This window comes from Esox lucius, chromosome 1 (assembly GCF_011004845.1).
Source record: "Esox lucius isolate fEsoLuc1 chromosome 1, fEsoLuc1.pri, whole genome shotgun sequence".
Taxonomy (NCBI): domain Eukaryota; kingdom Metazoa; phylum Chordata; class Actinopteri; order Esociformes; family Esocidae; genus Esox; species Esox lucius.
Window position 1 is genome coordinate 38,394,139 of NC_047569.1, and position 16,258 is coordinate 38,410,396.

Genomic DNA, 16,258 nt, shown 5'->3' on the forward strand with positions numbered 1-16,258 from the left:
CAAATTAATTCAATAGTATGTGATGATATAACTTCCTAGCCTGAACAGGACAGGACTACTGACACCATAGCAGATTTTTACTTTGTTTTTTTAATAAGCTAGTTAGGAATCCAGGTTGATCCCGTCTGATCCACCTTTTCCGGTGATGTGGGAATGGTTAAACAATATCTTTAAGGAAATGGTCACATGGCTCTTGCCAGTATCACTGTTCATTTATGGTTATATCCCTGTAAGGCCAGGGGTGTTTATTTAAGCATATATCCCTTTAAGACCAGAGGTGGGCAATCATTTTGGCTTGACTGGCACATAAGGATGTCAAAATGCAGCAGAGCAATTTTTTCCTGAGCTTTTTCTCTCTCTCGTGCTCTGACTTTCTATATCTCTACTTCATCCCAATCTCAAGTAAAAAAAACATCGGATGTGTATTTATGGAAGTATCGGAGGGTTCCCCGACCCCCTCAAAAAAGAAAGGTCTTGTTTATTTATTATTTTGCCCAATCCAGCATTGGGTTTTACCAATAATCTCATGCCGGCATCTTTTTCCTAAGGCATACACAGTTCAGATTCTACCATTCGACCCAAAAGTTCTCCAGCCTCGGAAACAATACCAGGGTAACCCAACACGGGCCGTAGCCCGCCCTACACAAAGGAACGCGTGTCCCAAATCGCACCATACTCCCTTCATAGCACACTACCTCGGACCAGGGCCCTCCGGGGCAAAGGTTGTTATTCAGGCACCTTGTCACCTGCTCAGATTGTTCGAATGGGATCACCGCTGAGCCATGCGGCAGGTAGGGTCAGCGCTCCTCATTATGAAAGGCCACTTAAGCAGCCGGCTTATATTTGACAAATGCTCAGGCCTGTCTGGACGTGAGCCGGGACAAATACTTCCTCAGCCCTAGCATTCTATCCCCAGCGGAACACGGAATACGTCAAGACACTTACTGAGAAAATTACGAAGGGGGGAATTGAAATTCCTGCCCCCGAGGCAAAAATATCAGAGTTATGGATTTTCAGCCGTGAGCGATGGTGGGGGAGGGGGGAGATCGAGAGGAGACGGGGGGGGCGAGAGAAGACCCAAAAACACCTGGCCACACATTCCACAATTCGTGATCTTCAAAAAGAGACAATATTTTCTCGGCTGCACTCACCAAAGCGCTCAACATGTAAGATCAGCGGTTAGTGGATTGAAAGGCCAACCGCGTGTGCAAAACATCATCTCAGAATATAAGGATGAACAAACCAAACACACAGCCAGGCAACTATATCTCCAGTGCGACATAGGGCAAGAATAAATCCCACACAGTGTCGGCCTACAGCCACTCAGTCTTAGCACTAGTGCGACGACAGTCCTTCTGCCGACAGGCAACATCAGTTCATTTGGTCGGAACGGGTCTAACAGACACCACATCTCTGTGCTCCTGTCACCAACGGTAACCACACCGGTGAAAGAAAGCCAAGAATGTGTGGCGTCTGACGGACTAGTCCCGACACGGAGGCCGCAGCCCTGTAATCAGCTCGGTTGGAACACCACAGGTGTCAGAAATGATAGTGCAGTGGGCTAGAACAGGGGAGAGAAACTGTAGGACAACACGGATGAGGGTGTCCGGTCCGTCTGGCAGTTCATCCATAACAGACATATAACGTGAGAGAGCCTAGCAACAAGGTAATGAAGGGGCGTTGTTAAAAGTGTAAAGACCGCACCTGGTTCAAATGCTGAGGTTGACTACATCATCAAACATTACTTATAACGTTACACACTGTAGTCCATATTCCTCCCAATTCTCCTCCCTTGCCGAAGAGGTAGGTTATTGTAAATCGGGTCATAAAACATTTAGGGACATTTGATTTATGAACTTTCTATTCTTTCATTTGCTGATGTTGTACATGCTAGCTAGCTACTGTGGCAATCTTTCGTATCATCATCATCATTAGGCTAGTTTGGCTGCTTGTGTCCACCTTGGAGTTGTCAGGTTGCGTTTTTCAGGGGTGCACTTGTCTGTGGAGAGTGACACCTGTTTTTAAGGAGGGTTCTCCTTTTCTTAATAAGGTTTGGGAGGTGTTTTTGTGTTTCATATGTTGAAAGAAATTATCATTGTTCATTATTGTCTTTTTTGCTGTGTAGTTCTCTTTCTTTAAATCAGTAAAGCATACAGTACCCTAATCCTCGAGTCACCTGTTAGCCAACCAAAACACTATGCAAGTAGATACAGGGCCCAGATTATAGGGAATGGGGAGACCATTTTGACCCATTCATGTCTCAAACAACGTTCAGTGACAATCTATTTGGAATAGAGGAAGAAGTCAGAGTGGAGGGAGTGAATCAAATGTCGACAAACTTGTTCTTGTTTTGCTATTGTGGGGTATTGTTTAAAGATTTATGGCAACAAAAACTCTAATAAATTATAAAATTAAAGCTATACCCCACAAAATGTGGATAAATGTAAGGGGCCTGAACACTTTCAGAAGGCGCTGTATATAATGCATATTGTAGAGGAGGCACGTGAATACCACTGATTTCTTGTCAGATGGAAAACATTTCAATCTGCATTGTGATTTACTATTGCAGCACGGTCCCAGATACGCCTTTACTATTGCAACCTTCATTGCTTGACAATGACTGACAAGGAGCTGGCAAGAAAGAACAAATGCTCGGGAAATCTGGCCTACTCCAGGTTGGGCCTTGGTTTGAATAAAACATTTTTTTTCTTCTCAAGGAATAAATGAAGATTTATAGTATGTACGTGGCCTAGGATGGTCCAGCAGTCTAAGTGTTTATGCTGCCACGTGGATTCAAATACAAACAACTGGTCTTTCATGTCCAATGTAGCATACAATGGCTAAATAAAATATATCTTTAAGATGTGTGGGGGGTTGGGGGGGTTTGTCCTTTATATTCGGTCTAATGAAAAGCCATCTTGGCTGAGGAGTTCGAATTTGCCTTCGAAATCTGTAACCCTAGAAACCGAGAATGAAAACGGCAATGTTTTTTTTTCTGTGGCAGAAACGGCACAAAGTTGCCTGTCAGGGGCCGAACAGTGGCAGATAATGCCGGGAGGTGGGGCTATGCATGTGTCCCAAATTAGTCCTTACAGAGTGCATAACTTCTGGTGCACTACATTAGCCAAGAGCCCTATGCAGAGAATAGGCAATACGGTGACATTTGGAACGCGCGCAGGAAGCTTGGCAAGCTGAACATGGCAGCGTAGGCCGCTGGAGCAGCTAGCCTGACGGAAACCCATTTGGTTTAATTCATAATTCATATCGGGACTGGATATGTGCTGAGCTGCATTTGGGTGAATACCGGCCTAGCCAAGTGAACACGGCAGAGTTGTGAGTTGTGATTTGACTCTGAAATGTTTTAAATTACGCGCTGTCATATTATGTCTTAAGATGGATTTCCTCATGCACAGTATGTCAAAATACTGTCAAGCTCACGTCGGTTCCTTGTGACGGAGACCATTTTCACTCGGGCCAGGAAGAGCAGATTGATGAGTGTTGTGTTCAAATTCAATCCAATGCAAAGCATATTGTTACACTTAATCGGGACGACAGCGATTTTGTGATAAATTGTCTTGGAAAATCACCAACCAGTGTCAGAGGGTAAGATAACCTGTTTATGTACTGGTTTGTTTATTTGGATACCATTAGCTGGAGCCATACTGTAGCTTAAGCATGTATATTGCCACAATAAAAATATTCTAATCTTGAAACAATTATGTAACTGAGCTTCAAGGGGTTCCTTGTAGTTCAGCTGGTTAAATGTTGTGCTGGCAGGGTCGCGGGTTAAATTCCCACCAGGGACCAACAGAATAATGTATGCACTCACTAACCTGCTTTGTAAGAGTGTATACCAAACATCTTAAATGTGAAATGTCTTAAATCTAAAACCATCTTTTCCTCAGCCTGTCTTTGTCAACAACTCTACAGCAAGTGGAGTATGTGGCAATTTCCTGCCAAATGTAGAAACAGATATTTTACAAAGACCCAAAATAATTTGAAAACAAATGTGACACTTATAAACCATATCTGTTAGAGGCTAATAGGCAATCACAGCAGCTGGATGGGTGAACAAAGGTAACACTGACCACAGGTAACACTGGAGACCTAACCAATATCGGTTCATACACTTTTGTCATTCATACTTTAACCAGTGGCACAGTGCTACAACAATGTATATAGCCCAAAATAATAAATTTTTGTGTCTGTAATTTGTTAGTGAAAGATTTACTTTACACTTGCTTTGGCAATTTAAACAAATGTTTCCTATGCCAATGAAGCCTGACGGAAAGAGAAAGCCCCATTAAATTTAATTTAAACGAAACAGAGATATGACAGATTGGTGGGAACAGTGGCATGGAAGCCACCTCTATGCTTGGAGTGAAACCCTGTCCGACATAGCGGCGAACCAGGAAGGACGCTAACAACAGGACGTCCCCGAGAAACCATTCCCCAACAGCACACTTAACACACAGAAAGACACGCGCCCCTCACAGCCACCCTCCCTCTGGCCCTTTGAAGTCCTAAAACAACAGCCCAGTCCCAGCTCCACCCGGACATCTCCCAGAGAGAACGGGGGAGGGGGCGTGACACTGGCCGGGGGGGTGGTGGCTTGCCACAGATCTGAATGGGAACAGGGAACGGCGGGGTCGGTGTGACTGGGGGGGTTCTATACCTGGGATGAACAGAACCGGCAACACAGTTGGCCACCACTTGCCAGAGACGGCGGCTCTGTCCTGGAGAAATGCGAAGCCTAATAAGCACCGGGGGTTGTTCTCTGCTCGGGCGGACAGACCGCCATGTCGCCAGACGAGAAGGTCTTTGGAATACACAGCCCTCAGTGTGGGGACACGCGCAGCTTCGAATGACAGGCCTGAACAACTCCAAATTTTGGCTGCATCCCAACGACAGCTTACCATGGATGTACGGCCACCATTATCCTCCAACTGGGGAGGTTTGACACTCGGTCGAACAAAAGACACAGTGTTTTCAGACTTAGCAACATTTAGGCCGTTTCTCTTTGATACGTCACTCAACCAGACTGACGGTAAACATGCCAGCGACAGAGTTAATAAGGGTTAATAAGAGCTTTTGTTTTTCCTGTTCAGGGATGGGCGGTATCTCTGGGGAATTTCACTGAAGTAATAATTGTTGGGTGTTATGTATGCAATTAAAAAATAAATAAAACACTGGTAAAACAAGGTACTTGACTGAAACACTGACAATGTGCCAAGGTAAAGTAGATTTTACATGCATAATATAAGTAGAATCACTATCCTACCTCAGCCAATCAATTGTAAGTTTGAAAGCGAGTGGTGGCTAAATATGGCAAAAAAAACAAATCTTGAAAGCGAGTAAAGCCCGAGAGCGGGCATGGTAACATTTCCCTGGTGTAAAGTTGTAACAAATAAGAATGTCATTTGAGCAAGATCAGAACACCACACTGGCATTTAAACAACACACCATGACACATGACTGCTGCGAAGGCCTCGGCCTCCTCACGCCGCGGGATGACATTTACAATGGGAAGCCGTGATTCAACGCCAATTGTCACAGACTGCATCAAAACACAAGGGCCTCCATTACGCTTCACACCGCCCTCCATTTTCGGTTTCACACTTAAAAATACTTTAATGTTCCACAAGTCTTATCAGCAACACTTCACATCCCCAAACACACGGTCATACACAATTACAGCCCCCCCCCCCCCCCACGCACGCACGCACACACACACACACACACACCTTAAGCCTTCAAGCAAAAGGTGCCAATTAACATTTCCCATTGTTGGAATTCCCCCCATGATCATGACAGAATCTGCATTCATATAGCTTCCCCATCACCATCACCTCAGAGGTTTTAGCATAAGCATCACCCCCCCTTAACCACCAATCCGGTATGAATACAACACATTGAATTGAAGAGAATTGGACAGTTTACGTCTGTTAGCATTAGTGGCTAACAGTATCTAGCGTAGGACACGTTGTGTCTGATGGCATTAGCACTTGGCATCCGTTAGCACAGTGTGGGGTGAACAGTTTTCTGACCAAGGCTGTGTCACAAACAGCCCCCTATACCCTGTTTAGCGCACTACTTTTGACCAGGGCCCTCGAAGAATAGGATTCGATTTGAGACACCTAAATCACAGTCAAATCGAGCCTTTCTCTCCCTAATCCCACGTGTGGCAGCAGTCCGCCTGCCTGTCCGTCCAGGCGGTTAAGAAGTCCCCTAGCAACAGCATTCATTCCCTGGGTTGCAGACTGCTTGCTCTGGACACTGAGACAACGCAGAGGCCGGCGAACAGCAGTGCCGGGAACTGCAGTGATGCACTGACAATGTGCCCGCTGTCAAGCCGGCACGTTTCGGGAAAACCTTCCAGTGAGGTGATCAGCCTATTCCAGGTCAGTGAGCAACGACATCCAGCCAAAGCGCCTCGCCGCTTGACTGTTTCTTTATGCAGCACGCAAAACACGCACGGCGATCAAGGCTCCAGTCCGAAACGGGCTAGGGCTTAGTCCCAAAATAGTGCACTACAGAGTGGCAAATAGGGTGACATTTGGAACGCAGACCAATTCAGTAAAAGTACCTTGGTCCAAACAGGGGATGAAGAGGTTGAGAGCGATTCAACAGGCTGACGTAAGCTTCCCAATGGAGTATTAAAGACAGTGTCCTCTAGGTAGCCGAGCCCAGCTGGTCCGGCAGATGTCCTCAACAGGTGACGCGACGACAGACGTGGGTCAGAAAGGTGACCCGGTACAAACTGAACTGACAACGACAAACTCTTCGGACGGCGCTCGCATCCCAAACGGCGCTCAAGTACCTCGCTACAGTTTACCAGGTCCTAAAGTAGCGTACTGGTATTAAATAGGCAATAGGGTGCCATTTGGGACGGATTGCGCGATGTGACATTTGAGATGTAAAGTTACCAAATACGCCTCCAGATTTTCCACCAAGGACAATGTGGAGAGAGAGACAAGAGTCTACTTTAGTCAGCCAGGACATCTGGAGTTCTATAACCCTAACTCCTTGATTTCTATGCAGCTCAGATCTGTACAGAGGAGGGTTTGTCTATGCAGCTCAAATCTATAGGGAGGATAGTGTCCCTGCTCTCAGAGCTACACAGATGATGCCGTGTCTACAGGTTCATCGACCAGATGTCCTCTCCAGATCTCTACACATTTTAAAACTAGGCCCATTCAATGCACGGGCACCCCCCTCAACTAAAAACCATGTGGGCCAACTAAACCCCAGGAAACCCTTCGGGGCTCCCCCGTCCCAATCACAGCACCCCAGGAGCTAACCCCCACCGCCGTGGGAACTAACTAACCACACAAACTAACACTCACTAGCCACCCCCCCCCCCCCCAGACCTTGTCCCCTGGAGCTAACTCTCCATCCGACACCGCCGCACCACCCAGGAGCAGAACCTCACCCCCAGGCCTCTCCCCCCTGTGAAACCATGTGCACCGAGGTGTGACTCACCAGGATCTGGCCGCACATCATGACACAAAGCTTGGGAGGAACAGAATCGTCCAGGCCTGCCATGGCTGTGGCGTGTGTAGCATGCGTGGTCTTGGTCTCCCTCAACCCCCCCCCCCCCCACACACACACACACACACACATCCACCCACAGCAGTGCAAGACAACGTGCTGTTCCTTCGCTGATAAGGAAGCCACGTCGCTGCCAGGCTATGAAGTCCTCAACTCCACAGTCCTCAACCCATCCAGTATTTTACACGGTTTGGTATTTTCATGCTAGTTTCATGCCACATCCTTTAGCATTAAAAGTAGAACCAAAAAGCCAAGGGGCAAAAAAAAAGACACGCCGACGTCCCCTGTCCTCCGCAAGCTGCTACATTTCCCTCTCGCTGTCGTCCATTGGCCCGGGAGTCCGAAGGCGAGCTACCCTTTCATCACACAGGCTTGTTGACACGCTACCATGACAGGAACGGCCTTCCCAACCTTCGGCATGGTCGTAAAGCACCGGAGGTGATAAGTAAGGGAGCCACATTCCGTTCCAGGAGGAACGAAAACACAAAAAAAGGAATGCCACAGAGGTATCTCGGGATGTTTGACTTGACGGGAGTTATGCCTCAGGGTTCATGGCAGATCAAAATTAAGCCTTTTGAAGCAAGAAATGTGGGAACATTGACGCGAAGGCCGTCTCAAGTCACAGTGAGAAAGATGATTATCAGGTAACTCAACATGGATGATCAGGGGGGATCCCAACCAAAGATTGTTTTTGTACAGAAAGTAACATCCCCGATTCGGTCTTAAAAACCTTTCGTTTGAACGAATGCAGACAATCTTGACTAAGCAACACAATATGAAATGTTTGCTTACACAATAGTGTTGTTTAAGTATATTAAAACGATTACATTCAAATCATTCAGCAGACTCGTATGACAGGGAGATAAAGACTTGCCCAAACGGCAACCTATTCCCTTTTAGTGCACTACTTTTGACCAAAGTATAAAGGGCACTAAAATTAATGGGTGTAATTTGGTGCTCAAACCCAATCACCCTATGATTAAAGAAACTGCTACCTTCTCATGGGAATAACTGTGTGAGACTGAAGTCGATGTATTTACAGGATATGGCCCTGCTTCCTTTAAAATATCTCTCTTCAACACACACACACACACACGAGACATCGCTTCTAGAGGCATTTATTTATTAACACTTATCAAATCTCAGCTGAAAAAGCATTCAGCTGGCCTTTGTGCGGCTTTGAGAGTTGACACCTGACCTTGGGTCCTGCTAAGCCCTGGGACACGGACGATCAATAGGCCACATTTCCATAACTATGACAGCAGACGACCCTTTATGCCCCGCGACCTGTTCGCACGGCCATCAGGCAACACAACAGCAGCACGTCGGGACATAGGCCAGCCCTTCCTGTGGACAGGCACTGAGGACTCGGCTTGGCCGCGTCCAAAACAACACCCTACCACCTACGTAGCACACTACTTTCACCTGTGGGGCCCCTATGGCGACGTCTCATCTCCCTGCATGGGATGCCGTCTGTAACGCGTCCATGCTTGACTTTGACCTGCGGCAGCTGCTCCACGAGCCCATTTGCAATTCACCATATCTTTCCCCCGGCTCCAGAACGCGACCACCAGCCTGGTGCTTTGTCATTCCAAAGCGGCAGAACACTGCTAGCTAGCTCTGATGCATTGTTGCTGTCTCATGCTGCCAGCATTCGTGACCAATGAAAAACAACAACATCAACAACAGCATTAGGATGTTGTAACACAGCCAGGGCAGTGTTGCAACTTCCCATGCCTGAATGGCTACTGGGGTTGAGCTGCCCCCCCCCCCTCACTGAATGTAGCAGACCCCAGTGACACCACATGATCCTGCGCATGCAGGCGGCTTTGCTGCTCGCATGGCCGACCGACTTGCTCCAGTCAGACAGTCAGTCGTGTGAACTTTTAACCGACAGCAAAATAAAAAACAATTTCACAGTATTGTGGTGAGACAAATATGAGAATAAACTCAACGCAGCACATGGTTGCATTATCAGCTAACTAGTCGGTCATTCATGCAAAGCTTAAACCTCCATTCCGGTAAGTAGTGAAAAATAAGAACGGACATCTCTTTGCCTGCAAAGAAAACGCGAGGTCTTAGGTAGGAAATCCCTTTGATGTGGTTTCTTCGCACCTCCATTTGGAGGGAAATGTCTTTAAAGCCAAGAAGCCTCTGCCATCTCAGACAACAGACACAGCCTGCTAAACTAAAGCACTGCGAAGAAACGAAAAACACACAGACACACACAAATACCCCTGTAGCAAATCACAATGCTCTGCCTTACCTTGCTGCGAGACACCACCTGGGTCCTCACACAGACGGGCTCAGACTGAGAGAAATCCCCACCACATCACTGAAGAGACATTTCACGCTCCATTCTAGCGGTTCCACAATCCTGACAGTCGTCTTTGAACTGTGCAGAGGTAGCGCTGAATCGTTGTAGTGTGTGTGTGTGTCTGGCTGCTGCATGCCGTGTGTGTTGCGTGCCTGCTAGGAACTGGGGGATAGAGTAGAACAGGGACAGAGGCTGGAGGGAGAGAGGGAGGGGGTCCGCCTGTTTGTAAAACCAACCCCTCCCTCCCTCTCCAAGATCCCTCCCCTCCCTTCCCCCCCCTTCTCTGATCTCTTCCCCTTGGACGGAGAAGTGAGTGCCATGCCAGAAGGAATGTCTGTTCCCATCTTTTATCCACCCCCCCCCCCACCACCGACAGAGCCTTTCTCCCCATTACTTGCCTCGGAACCTCCCTCGTTTGAAACATCAATTGTACACTACGAAATTTGACAAGCCGATCACAATAACCAAGCATTGGCAATACACACACGCGAACACAGCCTAAGTGGAATACCGATTCATGTTCCTATTGAAGGCTATTAGAGGTCTTCGTAGGATTAACCTATCTAATCAGACACAACATGTCTATCTCAGGATCATCGCTGAACTCAAACATCGCATCATCTGGGGGCTCCCAAATGAAAGAGCGCATGCGGGGTGGGGGGGGGTATGATCTAGTGTGTGATTAGCGGGGAAAGTTGTTATAACAGCACAACATGTAACATGACACAGGGGCTCTTCTCCTCACGTCAAAAAGACACGCAGAGGGAATCGGCGCATGTGTGTCTGTTTTGGTCCGTGTTCCACACCAGAACAGAACAGTGAATGAATGAAAGGGCTGGAGAGACGTTGTTGTCAAAGCACCAGTGTTACTGCAAGGCTGCTGTGACGTCAGCGACAGAGGCCGAGACATTCATTTTTAGATGAACTGCAGACACTGTGCACACGCGCGTGCGTGCGTGCGTGCGTGTGTGTGTGTGTGTGTGTGTGTATGGGGGGGGGGCTAGATTAGGATGCAGAGAACAACTCTTTCATGCCAGCCAGCCAGCTATACTCTGGCTACTACACACATCAGTTGATGTTGTTCCAGGAGGAGCTTTCTCACATACCAACACTGAAAACATCCCTGAGGCAGCACGGGGGGAACTGTGTTCTGACAACCACAGAGCAACGGTCGTGTCCTCCCGCCCTCCCTATTCCTCACTATCCTTCTTCCCCTTTCTCGGACTAACTGAAGGTGGTCAAAATGGCACACTTCGCCGTACAACACACACTCCTTTTGTGACATCGGCTGATAGAGAATGGTGTACCCTTTAGGGGCTGAGGAGAATTGCCATCTGTGTCTAGACCGGTTGATTACTCCATCCAAAATAAAAGTCTCTCAGCGCTGTGGTTGGGCTGCTCCCTGGCTGCTCCCCTCACGGAGGGAGGGAGGGAGGCGCGGTCTGCAGCCAAGGGGGCTGACCCCAGACTTCAACTTAACCGCTACGTTTCGTCTGAGCCCTAAATGGCCACTGCTTTTGAACAGAGCCACATGGGCCCCGGGCCTCGTAACCTCATCTCTGCCCAGGACACAGCTCAAAAGGAGGGTAAAAAGGAATAGGGGGTCATTTGGGACGCCCTGTTCACAGCTTGTGAAGGAATGTCAGACTGGCTGTTTGTGGGGAAGGGCTGGGAATTGCCAGGAACTTCACAGCATGACGCTATCGTAATACTTTGGTGCCGATATAATCTCTATCGCAGTTCGCGAATGTTCTATGCATTCTGTGATTGGCTACAGGGACTGTATCATCAATGTGCGGCTCATCGAACGTCTGCTACAGAGGTCAAATAAACCACTCAAAAAACAGCTTTGATCTCTTATTATTGAGTTAAAAGTGCTGATGAATTGATCCCATGTTTAAAAGACAATAAAGAAGTTTTGTAGGAGAGACATTTTAAGCTTTGGTTCGGATACAACAACCGGACAAAAATAATATTGGCCAATACAACATTCAGTATCATCAGAAATATGTAATACACCATATGGAAATGCATTCCTCACATCAGCACTAAAGGGATACCACTAAAAATACACAGACTCCCTATAAAGTTAGCAGACCGACCATCTGGTCGACCAGCAGTTTAAGGCACAGGTAGGTAAGACTATAACCAGAGGCCAAGAGTGGTCAGGCGGACTCAGCCACTGCTGCATCATGGGTTGGGATTCAGCCCACTGCTCTTTCCCCTATCTTTCCACATGGTCTCTGACAATAAAAAAAAACAACACAAAAACAAATACATGATTGTAAAACAGCAGATAGAGACCAGGGCCAGAACCTCTGCTGAGTCCAGTTTTTCCCCAGAACCCCAAACCGAAATTAAGGGGATGCAATTCAGGAAGCCGTCTGTACGACACATCAGATACACTGGAACCAACCGCTTGACAGAGGTCGTTGACAGAGCCTATATATTTACATTATCTGAAATTAACCAACCGCAGACTGACCAGAGCTCCGGCCCAAAGGCATTCTCTTCCAAATGCGACGGACTATCTCTCGTCCCGCAGGGCTTTGGCCGAAAGCAGCGCACTAGCCTGGGAAAGGGGTTCCATTTGGGACACGCCCCAACCGCCGCAGCCGGCCACTGACTGAGTGACTGTTCATTTATCTAATCTAACCAAACAAAGCGAGGGCTGTAATCGCAGACATTTCAGTCGCGGTTCTTTCATGAGTCGGATTTCAGCGGGGGAGTCAAGCAAGCAGCGGTGGATATGGGTTTTAGTTCTTACGGGATTAATTAAAGACTGGAGTAGGAGCACGTACGTCTGCGCTCCCACCGAACCACAAGCATCTCAAACACGCCACCTCTTCTCGTGGTGCAATAACCATCAGCCGACCGTTTATCCCCCCCCCCCGCTGACAAACCCAGTTAAATCAACCCCCGTCTTCATTCCAATTACAGATCGATCCAAATCAGACCATCAATACACTTAATGTAAAACCCCGAACTGGGCCCTATTCTCCACACTAGGCACTACTATGGCATGCTGACCAGTGCAAAACCAAAGAAACAGACAGCTGGGCAGCCCCAGAGCTCAAAAGGATGGATGTTGGATTTTCGCGAAGTTCCAGACGTGTAGCAGCTGGTGACGTCAAGGGGAATCAATGAGGTTCAATGTAAAAAAAATATAATAATGGGGTATTGAAGCTTTTTGACGATATTGCATCGTGCCGAGAACACGTTGCAGCATAACTGCAGTCTAGTTGGCTGCACCTGCACTGAAACAGTTTGTACGTCACACCTCGCTCTTGAACATCCTTTTCTAATAGAGACACTGTATTGGGAATTAATTTTCCAGACATTAATTTCCATGACTGATCAAAACTATTTCTCATACGGCTCTTTCGGTTCTCTGCAGCAGACATGTGGTGAAAAAATTATTTGGAAAATGGAATCACAGGAGGCTGCTCTGTCTTTTTTTTAATTCAAAGTCTGTTCACCCTTTCACATTTAAAAGCAAAATAAAAACATGAAAACATGATTCCCTATTGGCTTTTTATTCACATGCGCTCAATAAAATCTGAAACATCAAACAGCAATGAAATGTCCTGATCCAGAATCATGAGAATCTAAATACGTATCGTATGGCCGCCACAGTATGCTGACAAGACCATACCGTGCAGTATCTAGCGGTCCCCTGCATTCCCTGGTTGTCCCAGGTTGTCCCCGGTTGTCCCTGGCTGGCCCCAACTGTCCCTGGTCTTCCTCGGTTGCCCCTGGCTGGCCCCAACTGTCCCTGGTTGGCCCCAACTGTCCCTGGTTGTCCCCGGTTGCCCCTGGCTGGCCCCAACTGTCCCTGGTTGCCCCTGGCTGGCCCCAACTGTCCCTGGTTGTCCCTGGCTGGCCCCAACTGTCCCTGGTTGTCCCTGGCTGGCCCCAACTGTCCCTGGTTGTCCCTGGCTGGCCCCAACTGTCCCTGGTTGTCCCTGGCTGGCCCCAACTGTCCCTGGTTGTCCCTGGCTGGCCCCAACTGTCCCTGGTTGTCCCTGGCTGGCCCCAACTGTCCCTGGTCGTCCCCGGTTGCCCCTGGCTGGCCCCAACTGTCCCTGGTTGCCCCTGGCTGGCCCCAACTGTCCCTGGTTGTCCCTGGCTGGCCCCAACTGTCCCTGGCTGGCCCCAACTGTCCCTGGCATCTCAGCAACCTGCTGATGTTCCAGGTGTCGCACCCTCCGGGGAGAGGGAAGGCTGCAATATCCGAGAGTAGTGCAGGTTATGTCCACAGAATGACATTTATTGGAAAAGTTTCCATATTACTCCATGTCCGTTGTCTACTGTCTGTCAATACTGTAGCGTTGCTTGTTTTTTTGGGGGGGAAAGGGGGGGGGGGCTCAGACTGGGTGTCTGCATAAAGCACTGATGTAAAAAGGGCTTTATAAAACACAGTTGATTAGATGCCTAGACAAAAAGTCCACAAAATTTGAATAACATATATTATTGTTAAATTAGCAAAATGTAGGTTATAACCGGTATTTCAAGTATGGCTAATTAACGGTAACATGTGGCCTAGTATTTCTGAATGTGTACCTTGTTCGAGGCAGACGGCTCGTTCTCTGCTGAAGGTCAGAATCCGACAGCGTCCATGATCCATTTATCAATCACATCATCTCTCTGGCTAATGTCAACCAAGAGCAGAGAGGTCAAGTAGTATATAATAAATATGCATTTATAAATGAGAGAGATAGAAAGATAGAGGGATAAACAGACAGACCATCGCTGTGTGGAATGAAAACATTCCCAACAAGATGCTTTCATCAAGCCTAAAGGTGCCTGAAGGCATTTGTGCCTGTAGACCCCTAAACCTTCTCTGAGATTATTATATAGTAACACATGCCACTTTGTAGACACTTTAATCCAAAGTAAGCCACACCAGGGAAACTGGGGGCAATGGAAACATCCTGATTATCTCCGAACAGAAATGATCTAGAGAGATGAGACTCCAATAATACAGAGAACCCATGACTTCATCACTGCCAGCACAAACTGGTACTGTAGTTGAGTGGAATGTCACATCTGCTGCCTGCACACAGCTACTGGATCACAAGAACTGAGTCCCAAATGTCACCCCACAGGGGCACTTCATTGGGAATACGGCCACACATCTCTATTGGCTTTGAAGTTGTTTACTTTCGGTAAGGTTTCTAACACTAGAACAGTCCTCTACATTCAAACACACACACACGCACACACACAGACACACACACAGACAGACACACACACACACAGACAGACACACACACACACAGTTAAAACTCCAGAGGAGCACTCTATACAGAGGCCATTTAGAGAGAGGGTACAACAACCCAGTGTTACAGGAGGTGAGGAAAGTGTTAGGAACCACAGGCCCACTGGGTTCCGACTGATCATTAGAACAAGAACGCAATAGTGCTCCGGCTGCCACACACACACACAGGTTTTTTTTATTCTTGCAAGGACCCCCCCCCCCAATTTTTTTTTAATTACTCTAAGTCCTCCCCTAACATTAACCATAACCCAAAATCCCTAACCTTAACCTGAACAGTTTACCCAGGAACTCTGGTTGTTTGGGCCTGTTCATAGCCAGCAATGGGTGTCTCAGTGATCCACGAATGTGCCGGGATGCTCGCTGTCGCACAGACATAGATGGTAGGCGTGCGAGCGGAGGGGTCACATCTAGCAAAATTAAAAGAATAATCAACTGCGCCAACAAGGAGTCAGGAGGACGTGTCAATGTTCTACGGACTGCCCGTATTTGCCGAGCAAGGCCAACGTGGCGTTTTTGAGTTCTATCATTACGGTTTTTCCACGGACATCCGGTTCCACATTGGAGTCATCGAGGTGCCTAACGCAAGCCGACACTTAGGCGCGTCCTACACAGGCCACTGGAACCTCCTCCCGCACTCGACGACACCTACACCCAAAACCTACTTAGTCACGAGCTCCGTCGCGCCCACCCAGGAAAGGTCCATGTCCATGTAGCCTGAGCACCCCGTCCCTGCAGCAGCCTCACGGAGGTTTACAGCACTTAGCATCCATTATTCAGGCCAACAGCTAACCACCAGGCAGGCTGGCAGCGCCGAGGTAGCTCGAGCCGGGAACCGAGCCACGAGACACCGACCATTGTCTCCACGTGAGTTTCTCATGCCTCGTTTCCACTGGTGCTTTACCCTAAAGTCCAGAAATACATCCGTTTCCATTGACACGGTAGCCAGTAGGCCGTGGCTGAGTAGCCCGGCTCTCACTCGATGCCAAGCCATGCTGCGAAAACACTGCATGTTGTGCTATTAGAATAGCGATGTGTATCATTTACTTAGTCTTAGGCATCTCGTAGTAGTTTTTATCCAATCTAACAAACAGATCCCAGTAACAGTACAG

General features: G+C 47.9%; 1 protein-coding gene across 5 annotated transcripts in view; it reads right to left on the reverse strand.

The window, feature by feature from the left end:
- tiam1b (TIAM Rac1 associated GEF 1b) overlaps positions 1-16,258 on the reverse strand; it is a 72,520-nt gene that overhangs the window by 46,881 nt on the left and 9,381 nt on the right. Inside the window, exon 1 of one of the 5 annotated variants that reach the window (XM_034293635.1) lies at positions 9,818-10,014. The exons of the other annotated variants lie outside the window; for them this stretch is intronic. The gene's annotated coding sequence lies outside the window, so the exon portion shown is untranslated. Of the gene's footprint in view, positions 1-9,817; positions 10,015-16,258 lie in introns of those variants that run through there. 5 annotated transcript variants of the gene reach the window in all.